The following is an 18,722-nucleotide window of genomic DNA, read 5'->3' as shown; positions in this document are numbered from 1 at the left end:
ATTGTTAGAGCACTGCTCGGTCAAACTCGCATGCGTTGCTATATCAAGCATGTTTGTCAATGTTAGTGATCAAAACTATAAGTCTTGATTTCTAGTCTGTTATAGCTAAGTCTCGGACTAGGATAGTAAGTGCAGTTGATCTCAAGGTCTTCATGGCGATTCATCATACAAGTAGAAGATCTACTCAAGGAACCGGTGGAACTTCTCAACAAAAAGGTATGTGGACACTTGAACTTGTCTGTCACTCAAAAGTCTATCTATTATATCTCCTACTCTTTGAGACAAAAGCCGTATGCTATATATATAGACTAGATTATACACATTTGGTATTTCGAGCCGAGTATACCTCGCTTATCTATATCTCGAAATATGTGTTGGTAAGCTTTTCGCTTCGACCAAGTTTATCTTTACCTAGTGACGAAAGTCATGAATGTTTCAATCACTTTGAAAATTTCTTTGACGAGAAATGGTGTAACAACTGTATAACGTCCTCTAAGAATGTTTCAATGATTGGAATGAGAGTTTAGATTACATAACCATTGGATACCTTGAACCGAAGTTCTCTAACTTTGTTGATCAAGAGAACTGGAAGTATGGAAAGTGCCAAGTCCGCGAACTCAGTCCGTGAACTGCCGAAGTTCTCAAACCCGAGAATTTCTGCTGGAGTTGACAAACTACTTGCGTGATCCAAGTCCGCGAACCCAGTCCGTGAACCGGCGAAGTTCTCATCCCGAGAATTTCTTCTGGAGTTTGTAAACTCTGTCCGGTGTCTTAAGTCCGCGAACCTAGTCTGCGAACTTGAGAAGGTTATATATCTAAAGATGATTTCTGAACTTAATCTTAAAAGACTAAGGAATGCTTTTGCAAACCGTGGCTATTAAAGTTCATGAACCGATTCGAGTGAATCAAATCATCTTTGCTTCAATTGTGTTTTGTGTAGCTACATAAGATTTCCTTGTAATTGAACAACTCTCTTAACTAGTTCAATTGAGTCATTTGAACTAGTTATGGTGAAGAAGAACATGGTTGGTATGAAATGCTCATATGGTTAACCTTTCGGTTAAACTATTGTTGAACCAACAATGCACACGTTTGGGTACGGTTAACAAACCTAGAAGCGTGCAGTTCATTTTTTTATAACAAGCTAAGTTTTCGATCTAACGGTTGAGAAATATTAGCTTGAATCTAAATCAGGTTTTCATCTAACGGTGGATACTGATTGCTTTGTAACTAAGGCAAAACCATGATTTGAAATGCTATATAAGGGGACATATAGCAACTCTGCAAAAACTAATCCCCACACCTTACGTGTGATACTAGTTTGCGTGCTAGAGTCGATTCTCCTTTAACCTTTGGTTTTCTTCTTCTAAAACCAGGTTAACGACTTAAAGACTTCATTGGGATTGTGAAGCCAGACCGATACTACTTTTATCGCAGTTGTGTGATCTGATCTTGCATCTTCTATCGTAACAGTACAATCATATTGATTGGCTTGAGATTGTTTGATTTCTTTGATAGGAAAGATATAAAAGTAATCACAAACATCTTTGTCTCATTGTTTGTGATTCCGCAACATCTTGTTTCGCTACCATACGATTAAGATTGTTGTGAGGTGGTTGATTAATCTAGGTTGTTCTTCGGGAATATAAGACCGGATTATCAATTGGTTCATGTTCACCTTGATTATAATCAAAAGACGAAACAAAAACTTTAGGGTTTTTCTGTGGGAGACAGATTGATCCTTTGATAGACTTGTCTGTGTGAGACAGATTTGTTTATTGTTAAAGCCTGTGATTTTGGGTCGTCGCAAATCTTAGTTGTGGGTGAGATCAGCTAAGGGAATCAAGTGCGCAGTATCCTGCTGGGATCATAGGCGTAGGAGTACAACTGTACCTTGGATCAGTGGGAGACTGATTGGGGTTCAACTATAGTCCAGTCCGAAGTTAGCTTGGAGTAGGCTAGTGTCTGTAGCGGCTTAATACATTGTGTATTCAATCTGGACTAGGTCCCGGGGTTTTTCTGCATTTGCGGTTTCCTCGTTAACAAAAATTTTGGTATCTGTGTTAGTTCTGTTTCAGCATTATATTGTTTATCTTTATAATTGAAATAATACAGGTTGTGCGTTTAGATCATCAATTAGATTAATCCAACATTTGGTTGTTGATTATCATTGATTGATCCTTGGACATTGGTCTTTGGTACGTCCAAGTTATTCCTTGTGTTTGATTAGGACTCGTTGATTTCTATTAGCTTGAGTAAATCAAAACAAGAGAGAGATATTAACTCCTTAAGATACTTTTACCTAGATTGAGTCTGACTGTCTAGTTGATTCTCTAGAAAGTGTTTCGGAGTTAGTCCATACAGATTGCTAAGCGAAATATTGGGTGGTGTTGTTAGACCCCCGCTTTTTCAACTAGCGCCCCAAGAAATCTCAATGCATCAATTAAAATAAAACATACTACATAAAAATAACTAGTGCACTAAGAAGTGATGGTATAATGACCCGACCCTCCACCGATATTGTCCCCACTTAGTCACTACGGTTATTCAAGAGTGTGGGGTTTCCAACGGATACCACTGCAGTCATAGAACAACAGTTTCCCAAGAGGTCACTCATCCTCGGAGTACTCCCTCCCGAGCACGCTTAACTGCAGAGCTTTTTGCCAACATTTGAGTCAATTGTGCAAAAAACGCTAGTAAATGTCAAAAAGTTATTTACATTACATTCGAAGATCCCTACCTGCCGAGTCGGGGTATTATAATACCACCAAATTAAATTGGCGCCATCTTTGAATCCGGAATATATATCCCAGATCTTCAACGTTTTATGCCGAGACAAGCACCTGACCCAACCCATCCAATCCACCTTTCCACCCTCTGAAGGTCCGTCGTCGGCTCTGATATTATGTGTAGTGACCCGACCCTCCACATATATTGTCCAACTTAACCGCACTGCACTCATCCGGTAGTGTGCAGTTTTCAATGAGACTTATGCGGTCATCCAGCAGCAGCTTCCTAGGAGGTCGCCCATTCCTAAATTAATCTCGCCCGAGCATGCTTAGCTGCGAAATTCTTTCTAACCCTGGAACCGATTATGCTTGTTGATGGTGGATTCTCTGCAAAGGCGAAAATCGTTTGCTTTACCTAGCCGCAGAAAAATATTGAATTATCATAATTTTATATGTCACTGACCCAACATTAGAAATATAAAATTCATGTTTTACTTTACATTCTGCAAGAGAATTAAAAATATAAAACTTCTGCCACATGCATCCCACGATATACATAAATACACAACACATGGTAGTCATGGAGTTTCTTTTCGTTCGTTGGGAAGGTATTACGCCCGGAGTTATTTCCTACAAAAACAAACAAAGTTGACAGTTCCTTCATTATTTTGATGATATACCATTGTATTTCTAGTTTTCCTTTATCACTGTTTAGCTCCCATTGTCTCATGGTGCACGCTCATCTTTGAAGAGATATTCTTTGTCATTTCTTTAGTAAAGGTAACTTTAATATTCTTGGTTTTGTTCCGGATGACTGATTTTTATTTGGATTATGGTTTGATGAACTATTTGCAATAACTCATGCTTTTTTATTAATCTCGCTGGACCCTTAATGAGGTCTATAGCGTCAAATTAGTTTAAGTTGATTACTCTAAAAGTTAAACAGTGAAAGATATAAAATAAAATTATTTGATTTATTTATGGGTTACTTAGTTTTTGGTACTTACATTTTGTCCAACATTAGTGTTTGGTCTAATATTTGTCAAACTTAGGGTTTGGTACCTGGATTTCATGTTGACTGTGGTTGACTGACACGAATTTAATTAATTTTGCAAAACAAAACTAGTCATAAAAACCCAAGGTGACCAAACTTGTGGTACAAAAACCCCACTCAAATGTTGGGATCCGTTAAAACTCTATCGTAAACAAAATTGATACAAAACCCCCAAATTTTTAAAACTTGATACAAAAACTCCAAATTTAAATGATGATTTCATCAAATTTTATTTTGTATGATAAAACCAAAATAAAATTTGATGACACCAACATTTAAGTTTGGAGTTTTTGTATTAATTTTGTTTTGATGGGGTTTTTGTGTTACTTTTATTTTGATGGGTTTTTTGTGGAAGGATGGTGACACCTCTGGGTTATAACTCGCGGACCGTTTGCAAAATAAATAAAAATGAATTTACAAGTTTAGCCCTGAAAAGGGCCTCACATCCAACGGCTTAACTAATATCATTAATCCTATGGTCACAAATCACAATGAAATATTCCTCCGGCTCCACCTACCGCCTCCGGCTTAACTAATATCAGTAATCCTATGGTCGCTAGCAAAATAGTCCCAGCTCCGTACTTCTCTTCTACCGCCCTCTATTCCACAATTAAATAAGTAGATTCAAAATTCATCCATTACACCATGAAGCCACTAAACAACACAGACATGTCAAAATCAATAAAAAGGTGTAAACCATTTCCACAAATTTCAATCTCATTTGATGCTTGAGAAAGGAGTGAAGCAGATTTTTTTGGGCATTTTGTCGAACAACTTTTGGGCAAGATCTAGTGTTGAGCAAAGATGAATTTGATTTGTTCTCCTAACCTTATTTAATCTCCTTCCCTGCAATTAATCATACATTCAAGACAAACGCATATCTCTTACACCATTCATCCATCATAGTTTTCACGATTCGGTCCCATTTATGACCCATCAAAAATACGATTCAGTCCCTTGCTTTCTAAGATTAAACAGGAGCAAACAATTCATCATTTTCTACTTTCCCTAGACATAAACAGCGGCAGTGAAATCTCGTCTGCCATGTTTCTTCGGTGACAATGAAACCTTCAAATCACTTGCATCCATGGTACCCTTGCTTCTTTGTTGATTTTCTTCACAGCAGCCATTCTAACTCAACAAACAACCCAGATCTTCTCCCGATTTGTTCTTGTCTAGAGCACCTGAAGAAGCACTTCCGAGAAGACCCATCAGAACCACGGTACCGGTTAGGAAGAAGGATTTTTTCTTTTTCTTTTTAAGCATGGAAGGAAGAAAATAATCGGTAAAGAAAGAAGATGAAAGAGGGAGAAAAGATAATGATAAGGATTATTTGTGATCATCCACGTGTACTTAAGATCAATGGCTTAGATAAAATGGTGAAAAATAAATGATTTTATTAAATTAAAATTAAACTTAACATGGTCAACTACGGTCAATGTGAAGTTCAGGTACCAAACCCTAAGTTGGACTAATGTTGGACCAAACACTAATGTTGGACAAAATGCAAGTACCAAAAACTAAATAATCCTTTGTTTATCCTATGAACTTAGATTTTCATAATCAAGCTTGGACTCAGATGCATATGTGGCATTTTCGAGTTTGGATTTTGGGTAAAAATCAGGTACGAAATTCGGGGTGTTACATGTTGAATTGGATTTATTTTATGGGTTGAAACGTTATTATTAATATTAATGCACTTTATTGCAAAGACGAAATTGTGGATCGAGTCATTCACTTGTTACGTGAACACTTGTCCATGATGGTAAATCTCCGCATCAAATTGTTATTGTTAGATGCCCAAGATCATTGATGATATGTTGTGCTCGGTATGTAGCTAGTCGTGTGGTAGCATTATGCCTTGATAACGGAGTTGGGATGCGAGAACACATGACTCTCATTGTAACGATGGTTTTTTATCTGTAAAGCTGGTAGTTCATGTTTATTAATATTCCAAATAGTTTATCTGCGGTACGGTTCATCTTCGATATGACGTGGTTGATGAGATTTTAGGTTCGTCTGCAACCTTCTGGTGTCTTGCCTTCGCACTCGTCATATATTGAATTATTAGTCGAAAAAATAATTCCTTTCCTTTTTTTGACAAGGTCGCCAATCATCGTCTTGCTTGAATGCCTGCAAAACGAGTACTTGATTGATGTAGGAATTTGTGTTTAGTCCCATTTTCGTTGGGCTTTAAACTCTCTAGTCCTACCCCATAAACCCGTTGTTAGAGCATAGCTCGGTCGACCTCGCATGCGTTGCTATATCAAGCATGATTGTCAATGTTAGTGATCAAAACTATGAGTCTTGATTTCTAGTCTACATAGCTAAGTCTCGGACTAGGATAGAAAAGTGTAGTTGAGCTCAAGGACTTCATGGAGATTCATCATACAACGACGAAGATCTACTCAAGGAACCGTGGAACTTCATCAACAAAAAGGTATGTGGAGACTTGAACTTATCTATCACTCAAAAGTCTATCTCTTCTATCTCCTACTTCTTATGAGACAAAAGTCGTATGCTATATAGACTGGATCATACACATTTGATATCTCGAGTCGAGTATATCTCGCCTATCTATATCTCGAAATCATGTGTTGGTAAAGCATTTCGCTTTGATCGGGTTTATCTTCACCTAGTGACGAAAGTCATAATGTTTCAATCACTTTGAAAATCGCTTTGACGAGAAATAGTGTAACAACTATATAACGTCCTCTAAGAATGTTTCAATGGTTGGAATGAAAGTTTAGGTCTATATAACCAATGATGGATATAAGCTTTGTGTGGTAACACATATGTGCATAGGTCCTATTCCTTAATCCGAAGTTTGCGGACTTTGTTGATTGAGAGAAACCGGAGGAATTGGTCTTGCCAAGTCCGCGAACTCAGTTTCCGAACTCAGTCCGCGAACTGACGGAAGTTCTCTTACCGAGAATTTCTGCTGGGATTTTCAAAAACTCGTTTGCGTGTTTAGTCCGCGAACCTAGTCCGCGAACTGGCGGAAGTCTCTTTGCCGAGATTTTCTGCTAGGTTTGGAAAACTCTGTCGGTTGCCTTAAGTCCGCGAACTTGCTTGCGAACTTGAGTGGGTTATGATCTAAAGATGTGCTCTGAACATGAAACTTAAATTACTAAGGAATGAAGTATGCAAACCGTGGCTATAAAGTTCATGAGCCGATTCAATCGAATCGAATCATCTTTGTTTCAATTGTGTCTTGTGTAGTTACATAAGATCTCATAGCAATTGAACAACTCTCTAACTAGTTCATTTGAGTCAATTGAACTAGTTATGGTGAAGAAGAACAAGGTTAATATGAAATGCTCATATGGTTAACCTTTTTGGGTTACTATGTTGAACCAACATACACGTACACGTTTGGGCACGGTTTTCACAAACCCAGTAAACGTATATCTCAAGTGTGTGTGACAAGCTAAGTTTTCGATCTAACGGTTGAGAAATATTAGCTTGAATCGAAATCAGGTTTTCATCTAACGATGAATATTGATTTCTTTGTACCTGAGGCAAAACCCTGATTTGAAGACTACATAAAGGAGACATCTAGCATTGGGCAAAACTAATCCCCACAGGTCTGTGTGATACTAGTGCGCTCGCTAGAGTCGATTATCCTCTAACCTTTGGTTAGCTTCTCTAAAACCAGGTTAACGACTTAAAGACTTCATTGGGATTGTGAAGCAAGACCGATACTACTTTTATCGTAGTTGTGTGATATGATCTTGCATCTTCTATCGTACGAGTACAATCTTATTGATTGGCTTGAGATCGTGAGAGTTCTCCGATAGGCAAGATAAAGAAGTCAGAAACATCTTCGTCCCATTGTTTGTGATTCCTCGACGTCCTTTTGTTTATACAAGTAAGACTGTTGAGAGGTGACTGATTAATCTAGGTTGTTCTTCGGGAATATAAGACCGGATTATCAATTGGTTCCTGTTCACCTTGATTTCATATCATAAGACGGAACAAAAACCTAGGGTTCTTCTGTGGGAGACAGATTTATCCTTTGATAGACTTTTCTGTGTGAGACAAATTTGTTTATTATCAAGTCTGCAATTTTGGGTTGCAACAACTCTTAGTTGTGGGTGAGATCAGCTAAGGGAATCAAATGCGCAGTGTCCTGCTGGGATCAGAGGCATAGGGAGTACAATTGTACCTTGAATTAGTGGGAGACTGATTGGGGTTCAACTATAGTCCAGTCCGAAGTTAGCTTGGAGTAGGCTAGTGTCTGTAGCGGCTTAATACAGTGTGTATTCAATCTGGACTAGATCTCGGGGTTTTTCTGCATTTGCGGTTTCCTCGTTAACAAAATTTCTGGTGTCTGTGTTATTTCATTTTCCGCATTATATTGTTTATCTTTATAATTGAAATAATACAGGTTGTGCGTTTGTGATCATCAATTGGAAATCCGACCTTTGGTTGTTGATTGATATTGATTGATCCTTTGACATTGGTCTTTGGTACCGTCCAAGTATTCCTTGTGTTTGATTAGGACTCGCTGATTTCTATTAGCTTGAGTAATATCAAAAACAAGACAGAGATATTAACTCCTTGAGATACTTTTATCTAGATTGAGTGTGACTGTCTAGTTGATTCTCTAGCAAAGTATTTCGGAGTTAGTCCATACATATTGCTAAGCGAAATATTAGGGTGTGTTGTTAGACCCCCGCTTTTTCAATTGGTATCAGAGAAGGCAAACACGTTAAAGACCTTATAAGTCTGTGTTTGTGGCAATCTGAGTCTGTGGACGAAATATCATACGCATACCAAAATGCCTCCTAAAGCTGTCAATTTTGTCAAGTGTCTCGGAAATACCTCGAAGGATCACTCCTTAACTGATTCTCCCGAATCCCGAGGTTGGAAGACTGTCCCATCTTGCGTCGATCACTCTTCCTCCAATGAGACATTGGATATAATGGCAAAGTCTGAAATGGAGCTCACCAGAATTATAAAAAACTCTACTGAGTTTGTTGATCTACATGATCATGATAAGCTCATTGATGAATTTGAAAAGTCTATTGATCGTGAACAAGCACTCTATAACATTATAGGGTCATTCTCTAATGAAATTGAGAAACTTCTTCAAGAAAACAATCTACAGAGTGAAAAGATTGGTAATCTGGAAAAGCTGATTAAAGAAGGCTCAATTAGAGAAAAATGTTTGATCAAGACGCATTCATATTATCTTAACAGACTTCATGTTGAGAAAGAGAAACTTGAAGTATCACTTGCTCTAGCCCATGGACGGTGTAAATCCTTGGAAAAGGAAAACTCTGCCTTAAGAATAAATTCTTTTACACAAACTAATTCTCACGAGTTATCGTACAGAATGAAATCTTCCCAGATGAAGATTGTGTCAAAAAAGGTTTTAGTAACTTACAATCTTCTCTGACGGCTATGAAGTCTAAACAGGTGTCTGATGTTGCTTCTCCTCCACGAACTTGTACCTTCTGTGGAAAAGAAAATCACTATGCTATCCATTGTTTTGCCAGAAAGAAACAAGTCTTCAAACTTCACAAATTGCTTCTTTCTACTGTCAATGGAGTAAATAGTCAGACGACTGCTGCAGTGAACCTCGCTTTCACACGGAACCAGGCATCTTATAAAAGTGATCTCTCTCCTAGAAATTATTACAGGACATTGGTAAATTCTAGTGGTATAAATCATACTGCCTATGAAAGCATGTCATGTGTTTATAAGAACAACTCTGGTAAATTTAAGTCTAGTGTATGGAGACCAATTTCGGAAAATCCCCTAGAACCTATTTCTAGAGGTCCTAGACTTTGTTATCAGAAATATTCCTCACATGTGATTCCCAGAAGGACCGTGAGACGTTCTCCCGTATCTGGAAACTACCAAGGAAGGACAAGAAATGCTAAGTTCAGATATCCTTGAGGAAATAACTGTTATTCTCTCAGAACCTATGGTGAGACTATGTCTCCCTCTACTACCTAGTAGCAGAAAATCTATTCTTGTGTCTAACTTGAGAGATACAAGAATGAGGATTTGTGAGATGCTCAAGTATTGTGATGTTTTTCTCCAGTTTGTATATCTTATGATGTAATGCTTTTAGTACTTCTTTCTTCTGTCACTGTGATCCTTTGAGATAGAATCTTTGAAAGCAACATGGTATGCAGTTTTCCTAATTTGGGCCATTTATACTTTGGCTGGACCACGAACGTCTGTATCTCCTCAAGGAACTTTAGGGTTTCCAGCTAGGGTACTCACGAATATTTATAAGTCTTATACATGTTTCTTTATTCTTCAGAAAGGAACTCTATGGAACCTGTTCCCAAAGAAGAAGTTAACCCTATGGTTGAGGATGATCTCAAAGGATGTGATTCTGGTCAAGATTTTATTCTGAAGAAGATGGTTCAAAGAAAAGAGTATAACTCTTGGATTGGAGAATCTGTCAAGGATCTGATTCGTGTTCAAAATGAAGTCAAGAACGAACTTGCTAACCTTCAACTGCAGATAAACCAGCTTATTGATGGACAGGCGAAAATCCTTGGTACTCAGAATATCTTAATCAGGAATCGGAAGAAAGTTATCCTTGACTGCGCAAAGGCTCGTCATTATGCTCGCATTGTTGATCGAAAAACTAACGTTCTAACTTATGAACATGGTGTATCTACTGTCAACAGGATCAAGGATATCAGTGACTCCTACTTCGAAATAATCAAGGAAAACTGAGTTCATTAATACCTAGTATGTCTTCTTTTTGGATTAGCTGGAAGAATAACTAGCGTTTTGAACAGCGAAGATTGTGACTACACATAGCTATTTTTGTTTTCATCTTCTTGTGTTATTTTTTAGGTTTATTGGTTTTTAAATTCTAAATTTTTTTTGGAGGATGATGTTATTGCAGTATTAATCTGTTTGATATTGAAGTATTGCAATATTTTTATAGGATATGTATTGTTTGCGTCCGTGAACTTGAAGGTCCCATATGCTGTCAAAAGTAAAGTCGTTCATAAACTGGTATTCTTATTGATGAAAGGACGAATGGACTTTTGACAAATACAAAAGTTATGCCTATGCAGTCATTTATTTGATGGAAAATAGGGTAAAATCTTGTGTGACAAGGATAAAGTCTATTATATGATTATGCATATAGTGATGGAAAAATAGAATATATCCTTGTATGTATTCCACAATAATGATCATCACTAATCCATATCTTATGTATTACTGTGAGGCTCCGTAATGTGTCTTATGTCGAGCACGATACAACTAAGTTGATTATTTTGTGATTAACTTTGTTGGTTGTTCCGTAAGGTACTTTATGTCGAGCATCTTTGAACTAAATTAATCATCTTGGTAATTTAGTTATCTGCTCCGAAAGTCTTATTTTGTCGAGCAAAACAATTGACAATTAAATTGATTACTTCTGTGATTAGTTTGGCTGTGTTTTCCAATTAGATTAATTATAGGTTCTCTTGTAATTAGTCTAGTTGAGTATTCATATATTCCACAAGTCCTTGTGTTGAGTATATGAACGGCTACACTAATCATGCTCTATTGGTTAATGTAGTCGTATATTCCGTAAGGTTTTCCTTATGTTGAGCATGTGAAGAATTAAGTTAGTCATCTCCATATGATTACCTTAGTCGTAGCTCCGTAAGTTTACTTATGTTGAGCACAATCAATTAAATTGATCACTTTTGTGGTTTGATTTAGTTGCGTATTCCAATTAAATTAATCATGGTTTTACTTGTGATTAATTTGATTGAGTTTTGGATATAGAAAAGCATTCCTATGGTTTTTGGTGTCCAATTAAAAATCCTTCTTTTCTTTCAAAATTAAGGTCGCTCTTGTTGTTCTTTCGGGAATGACATCAAATGGGGGATAGTTCTTTTGAACTTGTGCTTAATGATAATATCTTACGGGGTGTGCGGCTGTGGAATTTTATAGGGGTTATCTTGTATCTTAAAACTCCTTGATGAATGCATTTAGCTTCGGCTCTATGATTGCATCTAAATTAAGTTGGCATGCATTTTTTCTTTTAGTCTATGAAACGTCTCTTCTCGAAAATCTCATTAGGATCACGTTCTTGTACCTTAGCCAATTTTATTGACAAAAAGGGGGAGAATTAATGTGTAGTTCTACTACATATACATATGGTTTTCGGATCATTGTGTAAGGGGAAGTGGTTTCCATGTGAGATGGAGTATTGACTAAGGGGGAGTGATACATATCACCGTAGTATTATTTTTAAAGTCGTGATGCAATTGGACTTTGATATTACATAATAATACTATGTAATTGTATAATGATGATCGAGAATCTCGATTTATCTCATTGTTATAGCTACGTATCTTCAACAACGGTGATGCTAAACTTACAACCTTTGGGATCATTGGAGTACTTGGAAGGACGAAGATTTCAGGGAACGTTGAAGATAAGACTATGGAATAGGAGCCACTAAAGTTTATCTTTTTTGTATTCCATATGTATTAATAGTTTTGTCACTAAAATTGACAAAGAGGGAGATTGTTAGAGCATATCTCGGTCGACCTCGCATGTGTTGCTATATAAAACATGTTTGTCAATGTTAATGATCAAAACTATGAGTCTTGATATCTAGTCTACATAGCTAAGTCTCGGACTAGGATAGAAAAGTGTAGTTGAGCTCAAGGACTTCATGGAGATTCATCATACAACAACGAAGATCTACTCAAGGAACTGTGGAACTTCATCAACAAAAAGGTATGTGGAGACTTGAACTTATCTATCACTCAATAGTCTATTTCTTCTATCTCCTACTTCTTATGAGACAAAAGTCGTATGTTATATAGACTGGATCATACACATTTGATATTTCGAGCCGAGTATATCTCGCCTATCTATATCTCGAAATCATGTGTTGGTAAAGCATTTCGCTTTGATCGGGTTTATCTTCACCTTGTGACGAAAGTCATAATGTTTTAATCACTTTGAAAATCGCTTTGACGAGAAATAGTGTAACAACTATATAACGTCCTCTAAGAATGTTTCAATAGTTGGAATGAGAGTTTAGGTCTATATAACCAATGATGGATATAAGCATTGTGTGGTAACACATATGTGCATAAGTCCTATTCCTTAATCCGAAGTTTGCGAACTTTGTTGATTGAGAGAAACCGGAGGAATTGGCCTTGCCAAGTCCGTGAACTCAGTCCGCGAACTGACGGAAGTTCTCTTACCGAGAATTTCTGATGGAATTTTCAAAAACTCGTTTGCGTGTTTAGTCCACGAACCTAGTTGATGTGATTTTATATAGTGGTAAATAGGTTGTCGTTCACTCAGACTTTGTTGAGATCGATTCTAGGCTTTAATAAAAGAAAATACTAAAAATAAGAAAATATATACACAAAATAAGGTCACAGAATGAAGAGAAACCGGGACTCGGGATTCCACTGCTTTTCATGTTCATGGGATTCATAAATTTATCCTAGGAAATTATAGCTCAAAACAAAAGAAATATCAACTATATTATTTGCCAAAATAGATTTCGTAAAACATCAATTTTAAATTACAAGCATAGTGTATCTAAAGCACCTAAGACTAAGCATACACTATCTAACAAGATAACAACTGATTAATAGAAATCATAAATCATTTAAAATTTGTGCAAAAAGTAAATAAGGAATTAATTAAACTACCCCAAGGATGAAATACAGCTTCCTCCGTCGTCCCAGTGTTGGGGTCTATCTCCATATGGTGAAAACACACTCAAAGAAATTTTTCATTGCTCAAAAAGGTGTTTACAAGGAGAAAAGGTATAATCAGTGAGTTTGCAACATATATAATTGTTACAAAACGGACTGTTACAGAGAAACACTAACAAACTGTTGCGATTTCGAGATAATTGTTACAGAAACTGTTACAAAGATATTGAATTTGAAACAACGGTTTCTGCGACTGTTCTTGACTGTTGTTCTGTGTTCTTCTTATTCTTCTTTAATGGCAGCAGCAGAGACCAGCTTTGCAACTCTCGATTCTCACCTCTATTCTGACCCCCCTTGCTGACTTCTCAACTCCTCATTTATATACGCCAGAACCAAATATCTTCCCCTTAATTCCCAAAACTTCTCGCCATTAAAAACAATATCCGGGGAATATCTTCACGAATTTGCAGCTCATATAGTTTCACATTTTATCTCCATCATGCGTCCTTTGGCAGCTAAGAACATGTAAACATGTTTAGAGAAAGTCAAACACCCTAACTGCACACGCCAGCTCATAAAAATCCCATGGATGTCTCAATGTCATGTTTTATATAAGATACGTGGAAAACTTCTTTCTTTCCAATTTAAACCCGAATACCTACCCTGTTTTGATGTAACAGGGTAACACCAAATCATATCCAGTCAAAAACTCGCAAAAAATCTCGTTCAAAAATCATTCAGGGAAGTACGCAGGTGAGGATACTACTTTCCCGCCATATTGCTTTCTTTAAACCGAGAAGAAGGGGGTTCCCCTAGCAGGTTCTGGGATGCTGATAGTAACGGTGGTGCCCCTTAGTAATTGAGTGCCCCTTAACTGAAATTGGGGTCCATTTAGCAGCTGTCCTCCCGGGTCCAAATAGCACATTTTTAAGCAACTTTTTCCACAAAAGTGTATTTCTCCAAAAACACCTACACAATCATAAAAACACCATAATAAGTACAAAATCAAGCACTAACAATAGAGACACAGAGGACAATTCAGACACAAAAATGTGTCTATCAAATACCCCCAAACTTATTATTTGCTAGTGCTCGAGCAAAACTAATAAAAATAAAACCAAGTTAATCTCGGGAGCGTTTACCAGAGGTGTACCCACAAAACCTTTATTCCAGACCCTAGCTATCTATGCGGAACCTTAGAAAGCACTAAATAATCTCCTTGGTTGGCATACTTATTGACTACAGGAGAGAAGTACCCTGATGCGAAATTCCAATTGTTGTACACGAGTTTGCACTCAAGCATACTAAAATTCATATAAAGTGACAGAGCTCTACTCAGATAGTTTCTGGACATCATAAACTGGAGTCAACCAATCACATGGATAGATTAAGAAGATGGATGCAGAGAAAAACGTGGATGATGTTGACTAAGGTGAACCTATCCTAATGGACTGAGATACTGGTCTGGACTAATATCAACACACTGGCATATACAAGGGAACCAGTGGTCGATAATCCTAACTCTAGGTCAACTCAGCTGGCATATACAAGGGTACCAGTGGTCGACTTTATTGCATTTATTCCGGTTGGTCTGGTGGTCTGGTCTCAATTTTTTTATTATTATTTTTTTGTATCTCAGTCACTCTATTTCACCCTAGCAATGGTAAAAAGAAAAATAAAAAGAAGTGATCAGGATTCTTTCGATGTTTCCATCACGAGGATATGACGAAACTACCATGTTTTTTTTTTCTAACACCTGAGCTCTGTGCTTTTATGAATAGACTCTTCTAGATGTTTCCATCTAATCAGATTGGTTCCTCAACTCCAACAACCAAGATGTTCCCATCCACTTAGATTGGTTAGTGCCGACCTTAATAAGCATAAATTTCTAGGCTCTGGAGTTTATTTATTGCAGCAAAAAGTTTCCTCCCCACCCCCAAACTTAAATCTAACATTGTCCTCAATGTTTCTAATCAAATAGCAATACCAAAAAGTAAAGTGACATGAGGAATCAGTAAAGAGAGAAGTCGGAAAGATAGTACCTGGGTAAAAAGAGAAATCAAAGACTAATATACAACATACAATCGCCTCGATGGTCAATCAAGGGTAAACAGGGTCCTCCAGAGGGACCTCCTCAACATCACCTGTAGGAAAGGGCTCTAAAAAGGGTTTCAATCTCTGACCGTTAACCTTCGAAGAACTACTACCATCCGGTGTCTCAATTTCAACAGCTCCATGAGGAAAGACAGTGCGAACAATAAAAGGACCCGTCCACCGAGAACGTAACTTCCCAGGGAAAAGATGCAAGAGGGTATCATACAGAAGAACTTTTTGACCTGGAGAAAATGACTTCCTTAAAATATTTCTATCATGCACAAGTTTCATTTTGTTCTTATACTCCTTCGCACTATCGTAAGCATCTATACGAATCTCGTCCAACTCATTGAGCTGGAGTTTCCTATGGGCTCCTGCCTTGTCAAGTGAAAAATTTAGCTGCTTAACATCCCAATAAGCTCTATGTTCTAACTCAACAAGTAAATGACATGCCTTTCCATACACAAGCCGATAAGGCGACATTCCAATGGGGGTCTTAAACGCAGTACGGTAAGCCCATAAGTGATCAGTAAGCCTAGACGACCAGTCTTTCCGATTAGGATTAACTGTTTTCTCTAATATATGTTTTATCTCCCTATTGGAAACCTGACCACTACTTTGTGGATGATATGGGGTAGCTACCTTATGTATAATACCATATTTCTTCATCAAAAGCTTAAAAGGTCCATTATAAAAGTGCGACCCTCCATCACTAATTATAGCTCGCGGTGTACCAAAACGTGTAAGTATATTATTTTTCAAGAACTCAATCACAACCCTATGGTCATTGGTTTTACACGCAACCGCCTCAATCCACTTAGAGACATATTCTACGACGACAAGGATGTATAGGTTACCAAAAGAATTAGGAAACATACCCATAAAGTCAATACCCCACACATCAAAGACCTCAACAACTAAAATAGGGTTCAAGGGCATCATGTTCCTATGGGAAATGGTTCCTAATTTCTGGCAACGGTCACAAGTAACACAATAACTGTGGGAGTCTTTAAACAACAAAGGCCAATAGAATCCACACTGCAATATCTTAGCAGCAGTCTTCTTAGCACTAAAGTGACCTCCACAAGCATGATCATGACAAAAGGAAATAATACTGGACTGGTCACTCTCAGGTATACATCTCCTAATATTCTGGTCTGGACAATACTTAAATAAATAAGGATCATCCCAAAAGAAGTGCTTAACCTCGGCTAAAAACCTAGAACGATCTTGTTTACCCCAATGTTGGGGCATTCGACCAGTAACAAGATAATTCACTATATTCGCATACCAAGGTGTTTGGGTAACAAAGAACAGTTGTTCATCAGGAAAGCTATCCCTTATAGGAAGGGAATCATCAGGGAAATCGACAACTAGTCTAGACAAGTGGTCTGCTACTACATTTTCTGCACCCTTTTTGTCTCTAATGTCCGGAGAAAACTCTTGCAACAAAAGGATCCACCTAATCAATCTAGGTTTCGTATCCTTCTTAGACAAAAGATATTTCAAAGCAGCATGATCAGTATATATGACGATCTTAGAACCTAAGAGATATGGTCTAAACTTGTCTAAGGCAAACACAATGGCTAACAGTTCCTTCTCGGTAGTGGTATAGTTCAACTGGGAATCATTCAGAGTTTTGCTAGCATAGAAAATCACATGAAGTAATTTGTTTTCTCGCTGACCTAGCACAACACCAATAGCATAATATGAAGCATCACACATGATCTCGAAGGATAGATTCCAGTTGGGTTCCTGGACTATGGGGGCGGTAGTGAGTAAAGTTTTAAGCTTCTCAAAAGCCTCTAAACAAGCATCATCAAAGACAAACTTAACATCTTTTGCAAGCAAATTGCAAGGAGTTCTAGCAATCAAGCTAAAATCCTTAATGAATCGACGATAAAAACCAGCATGCCCTAAGAATGACCTAATATCTCTTACGGTTTTTGGGACCGGTAAAGTTTTAATAAGTTCAACTTTGGCTCTATCTACCTCTATACCCTTCGAAGATACGATATGCCCTAGAACAATTCCTGAACGAACCATGAAGTGACATTTCTCCCAATTAAGCACTAAATTCTTTTCCTTACACCTAGTCAAAACTAATGACAAATGATGCAATCACTCATCGAAAGACGAACCAAACACTGAAAAATCATCCATAAAGACCTCTAAGAACCGTTCTACCATGTCAGAAAATACGCTCAACATACAATGCTAAAAGGTCGCAGGGGCATTACATATCCCGAAAGGCATGCGTCTATACGCAAAGGTACCAAAGGGACAGGTAAAAGTGGTTTTCTCTTGGTCTTCTGGGGCAATAGGAACCTGATTATAACCGCAGTATCCATCTAAAAAGCAATAATGGCTACGTCCAGCTAATCTTTCTAGCATTTGGTCGATGAAGGGAAGGGGAAAGTGGTCCTTCCTAGTGACCTTGTTCAATTTTCTATAATCAATACAGACACGCCAACCCGTGGTCATTCGGGTTGGGATTAACTCATTGTTATCATTATGGACTACAGTAATACCAGATTTCTTGGGAATAACCTGAACGGGGCTGACCCACTTACTTTCTAAAATGGGGTAGATAATGCCTGCATCTAACAACTTTAGAACCTCGGTTCGAACTACTTCTTTCATATTAGGGTTCAGTCGACGTTGCATCTCCCTAGAAGGTTTGGTGTCATTTTCTAAATAGATATGATGCATACAATCAATAGGACTTATACCCTTAATGTCTGCTGTGGTCCACCCTAAAGCTTCCTTGTTATTCTGAAGGACGGTTACTAGCCTACTTTCCTGATCACTATCCAAGTCGGATGCTATAATCACAGGTAAAGTTTTAGATGGGCCTAAAAAACATACTTCAAGGTATCTGGTAATGGTTTAAGGTCCAATTTAGGAGGCTTTTCCAACGAAGGAACTAGGGTAGACTCAGAAACGGGTAGAGGTTCGAACTTAGGTTTCCATCCATTACTAGTGTCTATCAAAGGGGTTGAATCTAACAAAGCATTCACCTCATTAATCACATTATCATCATCAAAATCAATCCCAGAGTGAGCTAGGCATTTCTCTAGTGGATCTTCTATCAACGTGTTTGGTAATGATTCCTCGACTAATGTTCCTATCATGTTCACTTCTTCTATGATCGAATCATCCAGTTCAGAGGGTAGCTTACTA

This window comes from Papaver somniferum, chromosome 1, assembly GCF_003573695.1.
Source record: "Papaver somniferum cultivar HN1 chromosome 1, ASM357369v1, whole genome shotgun sequence".
Lineage (NCBI taxonomy): Eukaryota > Viridiplantae > Streptophyta > Magnoliopsida > Ranunculales > Papaveraceae > Papaver > Papaver somniferum.
This window is presented reverse-complemented; position numbering follows the sequence as displayed.